The 15,751-nt window shown below is 38.6% G+C and overlaps 1 pseudogene; it reads right to left on the bottom strand.

Annotated features, from left to right (window-relative positions):
* Positions 1–8,950: 8,950 nt before the first annotated feature.
* Positions 8,951–9,044, bottom strand: LOC130037140 (uncharacterized; annotated as a pseudogene).
* Between the last annotated feature and the right edge of the window lie 6,707 nt (positions 9,045–15,751).

The raw sequence follows: 15,751 nt of genomic DNA, 5'->3' as shown, positions 1-15,751 counted from the left end.
CACAATTATATGTCCATATGAAATTTATCTACATATGCTTTGTGCCTTCCTTGCATGTATGTGTTATGCATTCCTTTTTCATGGCCTCAGAAATGCATCTGAGGGGACTCGGAAAATTAGTTGAGCACCAACTATGGGGAGAGAAGTAGTAAAGAATTGGAGGAGGAAGAAATATGATTTGGAGCTTAAGAGCCGTGTAACAGGAATATATAGATATGTATGTGTGTGTAAATACACATATATATGTATAAATATATATATGGGCTGGAGCCATAGCACAGTGGGTAAGATGTTTGGCTTACACGTGGCCAACCTGTGTTCGATTGCTCTCCTCCTCTCAGAGAGCCCAGCAAGCTACTGAGAGTAACCCTCCCTCATGGCAAAGCCTGGCAAGCTACCTGTGAATTATTCGACATGCCAAGAACAGTAACAACAAATCTCACTATAGGGACGTTTCTGGTGCCTGCTCGAGCAAATCAGTGGACAATGGGAGGACAGTGCTACAGTGCTACGGTTAATTCAAACGTTGTTTATGTAAAATATGAAAGAATCAAATAAATATTCTATAAAGCTGATTACACCTATTAAATTAATATAACTTTAAATAGTGTTTAGAAATTAAGTTGAAGAATTTGAAGGCTTTAGAAAGATATTGACAATATATCAAGAAACACATGGATTTTTGAGGAGCAAGAACACGTAGCTGTTGTCCTTTCTTAAGGTTATTATTTTTGGCATTTATAGAATATGCTTTCCCTGAGTTTTTGTTAATAGCTTCCGTTTTTTAGAAAGCATCATAATAAATTATATTTTTAAAAAAATTTAAAAAAGTTCTATTAGTGAGTGGATTCTGTATGTTTGGAACGTCGGAAGTATTTTCCTATGTAATTTACATTAAACATGATATTTACAACAGAAATACCATCTGCAGTACCATTCACAATAGCCAGAAGAAACTATGGTATAACTACACAATTGAATACTACGCAGTTGGCAGGAAACTGACATCATGAAATTTTCTTATAAATGGATGAACAGGGAAGAATATCATGCTCAATGAAATCAGTCAGAAGGAAAGGGGTATACTGATTGGACTACAACATTTTTTGGATATAAAAAACCAGAAAATGAGACTAATACCCAAGGATAGCAGAAACACAGGCCAGGAGAATTGGTCAATGGTTGGACGCTTGCCACAAGTGCTGAAGGCGAGAATTTGGAATAAAGACGGGACCGCTCTGACAATGATAGTTGGAAGTGATTACTCTGGGTGAGAACTGAGTCCTGAAAGTAGGTAAAGGAATAAAGGTGAGAACCTCTCACTCTCTGTATTACAATCCACAATGCCCAAAGGATGTGTGTGTGTGTGAGAGAGAGAGAGAGAGAGAAAGAGAAAGAGAGAGAGAGAGAGAGAGAGAGAGAGAGAGAGAGAGAGAGAGAGAGGTGCCTGCCATAGTGTAGAGACAGCAGGCTGTCAGGTGGGGTTTGGGGTTGGGAGAGGGAGTGGTGGGAGAGAAACTGGGGACATTAGCAATGGAACTGTGTACTAGTGGAGGTTAGGTGTTAAAATATCCTATGATTGAAACTGAATCATGAAAAGGTTTGTAATATGTGTCTCCTGCAGATTCAATACAAAAACATGATATTTAGATTCTACCATCATGACTAACCTATGAATTTGCTGAAATTTATTTTTATCACTTTGGCTGGGCTCATTGCATGGATGTCTGTGTGGTAAAACTTTTTCATTTTATGCGGACTGAAGAGACAAAAATCATAGGGTTGGGACTTCTGGTGGAAGGAGAGAAGAGCACAAAACACCCTGTTGACCACACCTCAGCAGGGTCACCTAAGTTGCGTGATGACAGACCTCCTTCACTGATTTCTTCTGTTGTAATGTGGAAAACTGAAAAGACTTTGCAGGCTGACAAGAGGTTGTCTCCTCCAGTTCTCACTATTTTCTTTTCGATTAGAATTGTTTAAAGATTATTTGAAAAATTTGGAGCTTAATGATTTGTTCTCATATATTTCCCCTAAATTGTGTCAGTGGGCATTGATCCAGGAAGGCCAGCATGAAAAAGTTGAGGTGTATGTCTTAACCACCAATGCCAACACTACTGTAAGTATGGAATCCAAAGTACAATAGTAAAACTTCAAAATGTGTTTGTCAAGGAAATCGGTGGGAATGCAGGGAGAAATGTGTAATCTGTTGGTGGAAGGATGCAGACACTGGTGGTGTGATTAGAATTGGAGTATTGTATGACAAATCTCCAATATAAATGACTTTGAAAATCAAAATTGCCTAAATTTAAAAAAAAGGAGAAGTCAACTTATGTCTATATTTCAAGAAGGCTTGCCTTGGCAAATTTTGGCAGAGAGACCATAGTTGGTAGAGAGAGGGAGAAAGAAAGGGAGAGTTGACAGTTGGGAAGAGAAGCCTGGATATCATGGAAGAGATGAAAGTTGATCTTAGAAGATTTGGAGCCATCAGAGTTTAGAGAGTTAAATGGTGAGAACATTGCAGTTTAGATACTTAAATAGTGAGATTGGTTTCAGTCATCAGCTCTGTATACATAGAAAGACTTCAAAGACCTCACAGATATTCAGGCTATAATAACTATCAAGGGAAGCGTTTTTTTCCTGAAGCAATATGTAAGGATAATATATTGCCAGGAAGAATGATAAGAAGTTGGTTCTCTTTTTCACAGATTAATACATTAGAGATGAAAACTTTTATACAAAGGAATCTATCATCTTGTCCTGTTGCTCTGTTTTCTTGTCATCATTCCATTCTCCCCCATGACCCTACCTAATCAGGGCTCTCGACATTTCTCAGCAGTGTAACCACATAGCCTCAGAGCATGTGTTAACTGCAGGTAGCTCACAGCTCTCATGTTTGCCCCCCATCCAAGCCAGAGCCATCCTTCTGAAACCAAGGATATTTGCTGAAGGCCCGTTCTTCCTTGAAGTGGCAGTCAGGGTTTACCTCTTCTTAATCATTTTGATTACAAATTTAGATGTATGTCACTATACTAGTGACAGGGATTTTCCAAACTATGGAAAGCCTAAACATTTCCATTTCCCCCACGAATTTTGGGCTAGTTATTTTCTATCCACTGCTAATAATTTGTGATAATTAGGAAACAGAACTGAAGTAAAAACAGGGACATTTGTCAATTTGGTGCCATGACTAATCAGTCTTAGTATAAGTATATATTTCTAGAAAAAAAAATGCAGAAGAAAATGAGTTGGTTGCTAGCAAAGAATGCCAAACCTCTGCCAAAAATTCTTTGAAAATAAAAATTCTGACTATGGACTGAACATGATTACAATTTAATGCCTCTTTTGCAGACCACAACACCCAAAAGGAGAGAGACAACAAAAGGGAATGCCTTGCCACAGAGGCAGGGTGGGATGGGGGGGATCTGTGTGGGAGGGATACTGGAATACATGGTGGTGGAAAATGGGCACTGGCGGAAGAATGGGCATGTGATCATTGTATAATCAAAACCCAAGCACAAAAATTTGTAAATGTACAACTGTACATCATGGTGTTTCAGTAATAAAAATTTTAAAAAAATAAAATAAAATAAAAATTGTTTCGTCTGCCAGAGATCAGCAGATGGGAACCTGAATGAAGGCAAAAGATTGAATTGGTTGAGTTTTATTTTTCCTTGAGTATATTAATTTGATTTTGGAGTCAATTTATATGAGAGTTCATCAAGACACAGAAATTTTTAGCACTTCTCTTGTTTAAAAGTATAGTGATACACCATATCTCTATCTAACATTCTTTTTATTTCTGATAGTTTGACACAAAAGATACGTCATAATCATAGATAAATGTAAATTATTTAAATACATTTTTGATTATTTAAAATTACCTTATAGAATTACATTATAGAATTTCATAAAATTTAAGATTATGCAGAATCAACTAGCATGTATCATATTACACTCACTACTGAAAGGCCTACTCTGTCATTCACCATTGTTCAGTTTTTCCACTTTGATAACACCTTTCCATCTGGTAAGTAAATAGTCTCATAGTTCAAAAGTTTGTTTTTATTGCTTTGAAAAGATCAAAATTATGTAATTTTCAACATTGGATGAAACTAGAGGATATCATGCATGTAAAGTTAGCCTTAAGGAAAGGAGCAGATACAGAGAGATCTTTCTCATATGTGGGATGTAAAGACACACAGCCAGGTAGCAACAAAGGTTCAAGAGCAATGCAAGGGGAGAACTGATCCGCACAATTAGGTCAGAGGATTAGGAGGGAGGGATTCTGGGGGATTGGGGGAGAGGGAGGGTTTGTTATTTGAGAGAATGAGGAGTGTCATGTTGGAATTATGTGTATGAGAAACCATTGTTAATTGAATTATAAATCATAGAATATAAATAATGTTTTAGACGTTTGTCTGTCTCATTTTATTCTTTTAATTTGTTTTCTCCATATTCCACATATTCCTGAATTTGTAGGATGCCTATCTTTCTCTGCCTGGTTTTTGTCACTAAACATAATTTCCTCATGTTATACATTTTATATACAAATAATAAGAAGAGTTCACTTCATACAACTGAGTAGTATTCCATGGCTTTTCCACCTTTCATTTTCAAAATTTGTGGTTTAAAAGATACAAATATTGGTTTTAATAATGCTCTGGGGTTTTAAAAGTTTTAGTTTAGTGAAACAAAATATATTTTATTGAAAAGCCCTTAGAAACTTGTGAAACAGTTGTAGGGTGGAATGGAATATATGTTCAAGCGAGAACAGTCATTTAACAAAACAAGCAAAGAGAGACATAGAGAAAGGAAGCACGGTATTTCTTCAAGGGAGAACACAAGCTTGAGGAACAAGCCCACTCTGGTAGTTTAGGAATAAGAACTTGGATTGGTATGAACTTCACTTGTGCACTTTAGGGGAGAACCTGAGTGAAACTATTATAAGTACGTTCAGGATCATGATACACTGGAGTCTGCACTTGGAGTGAGGAGGGTAGAGAGTTCTTTGGGGAGATCCGAACTATAGAGAACAGTAATAGTATAACACGAATGATAGTATCTTACCGTGGGATTCTAAAAAAATCTTTAACAGTGGCGTCAGAAATGATAACATTCTTAGGTATTTGGGTTTCCTGTGGAAACAACGGGAAAGCTGAGTTTATGCTCTGGATGCCTCCGCCTGAAACAAGGTCAACAAGTCATGAATGAAAAATTTCAAGTTAGATGGATCAAGGATACTGATCCCAGGGGAAGGCTAGCTTTTGGGTGGAAAATTTCTACTGCTGGCCTGATGTAGGTTCTGATCCTGGGATACGTAACAGAAAGGAGGTAGTGACAGGTATCCTCAGAAGTGAAGCCTCTGAGACAGAATTCATTCATGCCAACTTATGGGTTATCAATGTTTGCTCATGGCTGCTACCATTATAACATGCCATTCAATGGTTTTGTGGTTTCAATTTACTGTGTCAATGTAAAGATGAAGTTTCCAAATGGAAGGTAAAAATCTGAGGCCCTCAAGATGATGAATTATGGGGAGGGGGGGAGCTGGAGCTATAGTACAGCAGGTAGGGCATTTGCCTTGCACACGTCCTACCCAGGTTAGATTCCCAGCATCCTGTATGGTCCCCCCAAGCACCGTGAGGAGTAATTCCTGAGTGCAGAGCCAGGAGAAACCACGGTGCATCGCCACGTGTGACCCAAAAACGCAAAGAATGATGATCTGGGATTGATCCTAGGCATTGCAAACGGCATTATTTTTTAATTTTTAATTTTTTTCTTTCTTTCTTGCTTGCTTGCTTTGTTGTTTTTTGGGTCGCACCTGGCTATGTATAGGGGTTATTTTTTATTTTTAAAAAAACTTATAATTTATCCTTTTTACCTGTGGTTTACAAGTAAATCTAAAATATTTTAGAGTAAATATATGTGAAGAAGAATAAAATTCACGGGAACAGTTTAGTGTTCTTAATGATACAGGAGTCAGAATTTTGAGGTTAATTGTATGGGTATTGCATAAATAATTTTTCCCCATTACGTGGGCTGTCTTTCGATCATGGTCACCATTTTTTCTGAGTTGCAGAAACTTCTTAGTTTAATGTAGTCTCATTTGTTTATCTTCACTTCCTCTTCCTTGGTCAGTTGTGTTTCATTCTAGAAGTTTCCCTTAGCTTTAATGTCATGCAAGGATCTTCCCACATTTTTCTCCATATATCTTAAGAATTCAGGTATGATAGTGAGGTCTTTAATATATTTGATCTGACTTTGTGCCTGGCACTATAAAGAGGTCTGAGTTCATTTTTTTTGCATATTGCTGTCCAGTTTTCCCAGCACCAGTTGCTGAAAATACTTATTAGCTCAACTTCATACTTCTTGAGCCTTTAAGAAAGATTAGGTAATAATAATCTGAGGGCCAGCGTCAGGATATTTGACTATATTCCATTGATCTGAGGCCTGTCTTTATCTGAATATCATGGTATTTTGATTACTAAAACTTTGTAGTAGGGTTTGAAGTTGGGGAAGGTGTTCCCTTCTTCTTTTTACCAAAGATTGCTTTAGCTCTTCATGGGAGTTTATGGTTTTGTATGAGTTTTAAGAGTGTTTAATCTATTTCTTTGAAAAATGTTATGGGTATCCTTATAGAAACTGCATTAAATCTTTATAGAGCTTTGGGGTGTATTGCCATTTTGACAGTGTTAAACCTCTCAATCCATAAGCATGGGATGTGATTCCACTTCCTCATATACTCTCTTATTTCGTGAAGTAGTGTTTTGAAGGTTTGTTTTTTTTTTTGGTATAGTTCCTTAACCATTTTAGTTGATTCTATTATACTCTATTTTCTGAGGTATTATTTTGAATGGGATTGTTTTTCTCTATCTTTTTTTTCTCTTTCATTATTAATATATGGGAAAGCCATGTAGTACCAGATATTGATTTTGTAATATGCTACTTTACTAAACAAATCTATTGTTCCCAGGAGCTTTTTTGTAGATTCTTTGGGATTTTATAAGTATAGTATCATGTCATCTCCAAATAGTAAAAGCTTGTGTTCTTCCTTTTTTATATGGATGCCCTTGATATCTTTTTTTTTTCCGAAATCTTATGGCAAGTACTTTAAGTACTATGTTGAATAGGAGTGGTGAGAGTGGGTAGCTTGTTTTGTGCCTGATTGTATTCTGGGATTCTAGTTCATTGATTTCTGCTCCAAGACTTTGGTTTTTCCCCCTTGAGAATAATGCTTGCTGTGGGTTTGTGGTAATTTGCTTTGACTAGATTGAGGAAAGTACTTTCAACTCCAATTTTGTTGCGAGTTTTTCATCATGAATGGGTGCTGGATCTTATCAAATGCTTTATCTACATCTATTGATGTGATCATATGACTTTTATCTTTATTTTATTGAGATGGTGTATTCTGTTGATTGACTAGAGAATGTTAAGCCATCCTTGCATCCCCAAGCTAAACCTACTTGGTCATAGTGTGTGATCTTTTGTTGAGTTTCTGGATTCTCTTTGCTGGTATTTTCTTGAAAATCTTTGTATCTGTATTCATCAAGGAAATAGGTCTGTAATTTTCTATTTTTGTGGTGTCTCTATCGATTTGAGTATTAGGGTGATCTTTGCCTCATAGAAGTATTTGGGAGTATTTCTGTTTCTTCAATTTCCTGGAAAATCTTAAAAATGTTGGAAGCAGTTCCATTTTAAAGGTTTGAAACAGTTCACTATTGAATCCATCTGGGCCATGGATTCTGTTTGTAGGGATACTTTTGACCATCATTTCAATTTCCTTGGTAGTGATAGGTTCAAGTATTCCAAATCATCTTGGTTCAGCCTTGGGAGGTAATTGGAATCCAATAATTTATCAATTTTTTCAAGATTCTCTCATTTCCTGCTGCAAAGATTCTCAAAATAATCTCTGATGATCCTATGGATTTCTGTACTTTCTATTAGGACACCCCACTTTGCATTTCTGATTCGATTTATTAGAATTCTTTCTCTTTGTTTCTTTGAGAGGCTTCTCATGGTTTATTGATCTTATTTATTTTCTCAAAGAATCAGCTTTTTCTTTTATTGGTCTTTTGGATTGTATTTTGGTATTCTAGCTCATTGATGTCTGGTACAAGTTTTATTATTTCCTCCCTCCAGCCTAGTTTGGACTACTTTTGTTGGTCATTTTCCAAAATCTTGAGCTCTAATTTATTCATGTAGGCCCTTTCTTTCTTCCTGATGAATTCTGGCAGAGCTATAATCTTTCCTCTTAACACTGCTTTTGCTGTGTCCCACAAGTTATGGTAGCTCGTGTCCTCATTCTCATTTGTTTCTGGAAACTTTTTATTTCCTCTTTGATATCTTCTCTAACCCAATGGTTGTTCATTACTTCCCTTAAAGAAAATATTTCCTTGCTGAGCTTCAGTCTGTTTGATCTATGGAGACGTGACAAAGAAGTGTTGAAATCTCCTTCTAGTATTGTGTTGCTATCAATGTTTTTCTATAAGTCAATTAGAAGTTGTTTTTAAGTATTTTGCTGGTCTGTCATTAGGATCATATACATTGAGGAGGGTGAGTTCTTTCTGATGTACATATCCCATGACCACTAAGAAATGACTTTCACTGTCTCTGATAACCTTTAGCCTGAAGTCCATGTGGTCTGATACTAGTATGACCACTCCAGCTTTGTGGAGGTGATATTTTCTTGAAAACTTGTTTCCCAGACTTTTACCTTTAGCCCATGGGTGCTTTGATTGTTCAGTTGTGTTTCCTGCAGGCAGCAGAATGAATGTTGGTTTCAGTTTTCTAATTCATCTTCCCATTCTGTGCCTCTGAATTGGCACATTTAGTCCATTGACATTGAGAGAGATTTTTGTGATTGGGATTTGTGCTCTCTTTATGTAGAATTTTTGTACTTGTGGGGATTGTCTTAGCTTAAAGTAGACCTGTTCATTCTTCTTGCAACAAAAATATGGAATGCTTTACAAGTTTGCATATCATCTCTGTGCAAGGACCATGCTCATCATTTTATCATTTCAATTTTAGTGTATGTGTTAAACTTAGTAGGAGTTAATTTTTCCATATTTTTCTCTTCTTATTACTTTGAGTGTTGTCCTTCCTCACTCCTATGGCAGACAATGATTCCTAATCAAGGAATGTATTTCAAAGCAGCGTGAATAAATAGATTTAGAAATTTAATGTCCCAGAAAGAAAAATATGGTTTTTACCATATTATCTTTTACCATACCCTAGGCATCAGTTTTACAAAATAATTCTTTTGGAAGATGGGATATGAGTTTGTTTAATGTCGTTCCCTGAAACCTTAATTAAGACCATTAAACTAGAGCCTTTTGCTTTTCTCGCCTCAGTCTCGTGTACATCTCCAGGAAAAGGTGGATGGTGTTGTCTGCACTTTGACCACCTTGAATGTATGTAGGATTTTTCTCCTGAAGGATGAGGTGAGAAGCATATTGATGATTTCATTCCACCTTATTACAAGTTCAACTTGAACGGAAGGTGAGACTCATGTGGCTCCTATAAAGGACAGAACAAAGGGTCTCAGTGAAGTTTAATGGCCAACTGATATCAACAACATAGATGACTCATAGTAACCTGTGTGCATCTTTGTGTATAGTGAGTTTCATATCTACTGATAGTGATTCTCAGTCATGACACATGGGAAAAACGGATCTGTAATTAAAAATCTAGTTCTCTGAGCAGAGTGGGCTCTCTGACGTGATTGAACAAGTTTGTAGTAATTTATTACTAAGCACATAAGTATTTTCAATGATGCGTACTTTTCGATCTAAAATTAATTCCAAATATGTCTAAAACAACAGTCTCCTGACCTCACACCTGGCTTTCCTCACTGGGGCCCCTTGGAGATGGCGGGGTGAGATTCCCTCACCGCCCTGAGCATAGCCCCGGCAGCTGAAGACCTCTGCAACCAGCCATAGGTACGCTTAGAGACCACTCTTCCCAAGCTTGAAGGAGCCTCATGCATGAAGGAACTGGAAGAGGAACCCAAATGTGCGGGACCAGGGCATGAGATCTCCATGGCTGCTCAGATCAAGAATGTGCCCGCTCCTTCCAGATCCCCCATCTTCTAGTAATTAAGTGTTACAACCACGAACTACCCCTGGATCCATGTAATTCCCTAAATAGCCAACATCCAGAGACTGGATCTTATTTAGAAAACAGCAACTCTGATTGTCCAGTTCTCACTCTCAGAGAACCTGGTAGGCTTCTGCGAGTATCTTGCCCGCATGGTGGAGTCTTTGTTTCTGGTCAGTTTCTTTTGAGGTACAGAAGCTGCTTAATTTAAGATAGTTCCCTTTGTTTATCTCTGCTTCCAGTTGCTTGTCAAGTGGCGTGTTATATTTGAAGATACCTTTAGCTTCAATATCGTGGAGGGATTTGCCAACCTTGTCATCACTGTACCTGAGGGATTCTGGTGTGATGTTGAGGACTTTGACCTATTTTTATCTGACTTTTGTGCATGGTGTTAGGTAGAGGTCTGAGCTATTTTTTTTTGCATGCAGCTGTACAGTTTTTTCTGCACCGTTTGTTTAGAAGGACTCTCTTGAACCACTTAACGTTTCTTGCTCCCTTATCAAAGATTAGATGATTATATATTTGAGGGTGTGTGTCAGTATATTCAATCCTTTTCCATTGGTCTGCAGCTGAGCCTTTGTTTCAGTCCCATGCTGTTCTCATTATTATCGTTTGCAGTAGAGTTTGAGGTTGGGGAAGGTGATGCCTCCATCGTCTTTCCCTTAGAATTGCTTTAGCTATTCGTGTGCGTTTATTGTTCCATGTGAATTTCAGGAATGCTTGATCAATTTCTTTGAAGAATGTCATGGGTATCTTTATAGGCATCAAGTTGAATTTTTACAATGCTTCTTGGAGAATTGCCATTTTGACAATGTTAATTCTCCCATTCCATAAGTAGTATATATGTTTCCATTTCCTCGTGTCCTTTTTAATTTCCTATTGTATAGGTCCTTTACCTCCTTAGTTAAGCTGATTCCAAGGTTCTTGATTTTCTGAGGCACGATTATGAATAGGATTGCTTTTTCATGTCACTTTCTTCTCTCTCATTATTTGCATATAAAAAATCCATAGACTTTTCGGTATTGAGTTTATAGCCTGCAATTTTACTATAAAAGTCTATTGCCTCTAGGAGTTTTTTCGCAGAGATTTTAGTATTCTCTAAATATTGTATGATATCTTCTGTGAATAGTGAGAGATTATTTCTACCTTTCATACATGAAAAACCCTTAATATCTTTTTCTTATCTATTTTCTCTTCCAAGTACTTCCAGTACTACATTGAACAGAAGAGCCAAAATGAATTTTTACTTAGCACATTCTGTCTGTAAATTTCTATGCTAAGAACGGTGGAAGAAACAGTGATATCTTAGTAATTTACAAGTAAATTATGAAGACAGATAATTTAAAAGAATTTCTTTGTATAAATTTCCAAAATGTGTAGCTTTTATTAAATATATTAAAAATAAATCGTAGGTCTTGATTATACCATGAAGATTGTTTTCCTGTTAGAAGTTACCCTTCTAAAATGCAATAAAGAGACACATTTTGAAAATGTTGATTATTCTTTCATTCATTCAATGAATATTTGTTAGTCTGGTTGTGCAGTGCCTGCAGGAAGTCAACCTGTACCCTCAGGTGAGTGCATCAATAGTCTGATGGTGTCTTCATGCTTCCTGATAACCTCAAATCGCCACTGTGCCTCTGGCTGGCTCCCAACAACTCAGGACTACGTTTCCCGAGAAATTAAACTCCCGAAAGATATGTGGGGGCCATGTTCACAAACCCACCCCTGGCTCAGCTATACAAGTTAATGGATTGGTCTTGTTTCAGAGACCCATAGACAAATCTCGAAGATATCAACAGCCACAGTTAACCTTGGAACAGCAAAAGGCTGAAGACACTAGGGTAAATCGGAGGGAAGCAGTTTAGTTTGGTGCCCACCCAACCAAAACCCAGTGCAGCCACTTTCTCCCACAATACAAAATCGCCACCATGCCCTCCTCTGGTTTCCACCGTCTCAGGATGGCTCTCCCTGAAACATAACAGCTGAAAATTCGGATATGTGTGTTTTGTGACTGAAATCTCCAGGCTTTCTCTGGGCAGGATGGGCATCCCACACCCACTTCCCTGTACTTATGGAAGCCTCAGCAGTCATTTCCATACCTCAAAGCTACTCCAGGCTTACCTTCCTGATAAAAATGCTAAATTCCTTGAACAAACATGATGACCTCTTAGTACCTTTATGAGACCCTTAATGCACAAAATAAAAAGGAGACAAAGAGAAAGAATTAAAGATCCTGCCATAGAGATAGGCTGGGGGTGGGGGTAGTTTGTTGGGGGATGGTTTTAGGGAACCAGGAATATTGGTTTTGGGAAATGTACACTAGAGGAAGGATGGAAGTTGGATCGTTGTATGACTGGAAGCAAATTATGAATAGATTTGTAATGGTCTATATCACAGATATTCAATAAAACATTAAAAATACTGATGTAACTTTAAAACCCAGCATAACTATTTTTGTGTTCTCTGTAGGAAAAAAATGTTACTCACCTGTGTGCCAATAGCTTGTAGAAAGCCAAACCCAAAGATATATCAATGACTGTCTTTGGCATGAATACTGTAATTGCAGCTATGTTATGTTTTAGAATCAGTTCGTGGACAAGACGTCAAGAGGAGCAGTGGCAAAGTGCATCAATGTTGAATGGATAATGTTTCAGGAGCTTGCAAGGGAGATGGGAAGATTTGGCATGAGAAAAGGGAAGAAACAGAAGAGTGAAGTACTAAAAGTATCATGAGAAAAATGCAAGGGAGGACATTTCCTGGCAAGTGTCACACTCTGTTGAGCTTTTGGTGAGGATAAGTATTAGAAAGTATCTTTCCCATTTAGTGGTAAAAAGGTTACTTTGATGGGTATATTTAAAATTTACTTTAACGATTAAAATCACTAAGAGATACACAGTTTCAAAGTTGCTCATAATTGAGTTTCAGTCATCTAATGTTCTAGAACCTTTCCAGTATATTGGGGCATTTTTGAAGGAATATCCCTGGTGCGAAGACTAGGGCATCTGAATCTTAACACATTTCACCAAATATATGATCTGTACTCACATGATTTACACTGTCTCCCCTGCTCTTTGATTTATGTTTTCATGCAATATTTCCTTGTGAACCTCACCTCAACTGAGGCTCCCTTTTTAAGACAAGTACATGTTTCTGGGGCATTACATATTTTTTGGTTTCTGGGAGAGTCTGTAAAGCAATGCTCAGGAGGTGTGGGGGCACTACAGACAATTTTCAGAAAACGTGGCCATGGTGCTTGGGGTCCTCTGAGTCTATGCAGCCTTTGATACTCTGGCAATCATGTGGCGCTGGGAGTCAAATTGAGTGCATGTGAGACAAGTTTCATAAGCACTACACTATCTCTTGCGGCCCTGGGTATTAGATTTATGTCAGCATTCTGAGGTCCTCCCTTTTGTCAGAAAGCAGAGACTCGTGCAGGAGAAAGTGATAGAGACTTTAGGGTTTAGCTAGGTTGACTGAGTGGCTGGTGATACCATTAAGATTGGAACATAAAGTATAAATAAAACAAGAGCCCCGTGCTTTTTCCCGCTGAACTCGACACCCTCCACAGGGGGACACCTGCGGGGAACACCTGCAGCAGCTCCTTGGGACTGTCCATCACCTAATCAGCGCCTCCCCTCCAGCTGGGTAGGGGGAGCACAAGCCAGGTTCACCACTCCTCACCCGCAGCTCCCCGGGTTTTCCTGCAGAACTGGACACCCTCCAGAAGGGGACACCTGAGGCAGCTCAGGGGAAGTTATAGAGTTATGGAGAGGACAAAGGGGGAATACACAAGACTCTAAGAAAGATAAACTTGGTACAGGGTTATAAACCCATAAGAGGAGAAATTGCATGGGCCTGATGAATAGTGGGGTAGAGTCAGAGGAACAGTATTGCTGACAGGGCATTTTCTCTGCACGCAAGAAGGACCCAGTTCAATTCTTGCAATCCTTTATGGTCCTCAGAGAACCACCAGATGTGAAACTTGAGCGCAGAGCCAGGAGTAAGACCAGAGCACAGTCAAGTATGTCCCATCCCTGGTGTCCTCCAAAAAAAAATGGGAGAAATGGCACAGTCTGGGGATTAGGATTAAAAGAAAAAATTCGGAATAGGCTAAAGAAGAAAGATGAGTCAAAGGTGACCGGAAATAAAGTTAAAATTCTTTCATGGAGTCTGTGTTTATGCCTCATGGCCACTTTTGGAAAATAACGAAATTTGAGACACATCTCTAAAAGTTTCGGGTGGTTTAATCATAAATGATGGCTGGGGGTTGTGAACACATAGACTGGGGAATGAACCTTCCAGATGAGTGGTCAACGGCCTCAGAGTCATTCAAGGATGACTCTTAACAGGGACCAAGCCAAGAGAACTGTTGCAGCATGAAGCCTGAAGATGAGCTCCTGGGAGATGCAAAGATAAGTCACCATGTCCTCTGGCCCTCTGTTCAGCACCCCTAGCTGCACCATTTCCCTTATTCCTAACAATATTCAGAGTCGCTATCACGGTGACACTTTGCTAGCTAGTATCAACAATGAGGTCCATTGCCTCTGTAAGTCTTTGCATTTGTAAACTCCCCGCTGTGAGAAAGCCTGCTTTCAGGCAATGGCATCTGGACATTTCTGGCAGGGGGAGCTCAAATTATATTACCTTGAGGGGCTGCTCTGTGGTCTTCCATGGTTCCTGGTGCCTGTAGCCTTCTCTAAACATCGCTGTTAACTGCAGCTTACACAAGAACCAACGTTATCAGTGTTATTGGGGCTGCCTTGGGGGATGTACTGGACTAAGACATGCGCACTAGGTCAGCACGACCAAAGCGGTTGGTACCGCTTAACCTTGAGCCTGGAAGGTGGTGGTGGAAAGAGATGGTCCTGGGAGAGTTAATGGGGTGATGGATGGATGGCAAGGAAACCGGGAAAGGTAGGGAACTGGACAGCTGGTGATCATCATAGGAGAGTTGGTAGATGTGTTTTAATCACATTAATATGTTTTTCAGAAATGTTAAGCAAAACAAAAATATGAAAACAAGATAGGTTCCAAAGAACAGGTTACATATAAGACCGAGATAGCTGAAAGGGCTGGCATTCCTTCTGGAGCTTTCAATCATACCATTTACTAAGGTTGGTATTTTCACGTTACTTAGCTGTGGAGAGGAATAATGAGAAACAGAATGCCACCAGAAAAGCAAACTGGATGACCACCTTTCATAAAAGCCATGTGAAAGGTGTTCACATGGATCCCAAATGCAAGTGGGTTAACAGGAACATATATTTAATTAAGTCTGCTTGGTACCAGTAACTACTTTTTTGGAAATGGAGGAAAACGAATACAGTTTCTGACACACTTGAGAATAAACTGCTAACAAATTTTCCCAGGAAAGGGTAGTTGACTGGCTGGGAACAGAAAAATTTGAAAAGTGTTTTGCTACCTTTCTCGTATGGCTAAAGGAAAATGATCCCAGTAAACTCTCAAAATTAAAAAGCTTCAACTCCCTTGAAGGAAAGTTGTATACAATGTGGAAAAACTGCTGGGAGAAAAGTCTGAAATGATAGGAAAAGAGACAATAAGTGCAGAAGGAAGGACTTGACATTTGGGTTCCTCTGAAAAAAAAGCTTGAAACAACAAGATCTGGTGAGCACATGATTTACTGGGAATG

The sequence above is a fragment of the Sorex fumeus genome, unplaced genomic scaffold (assembly GCF_029834395.1).
Source record: "Sorex fumeus unplaced genomic scaffold, SorFum_2.1 ptg000070l, whole genome shotgun sequence".
NCBI classification, from domain to species: domain Eukaryota; kingdom Metazoa; phylum Chordata; class Mammalia; order Eulipotyphla; family Soricidae; genus Sorex; species Sorex fumeus.
This window is presented reverse-complemented; position numbering and strand designations above follow the sequence as displayed.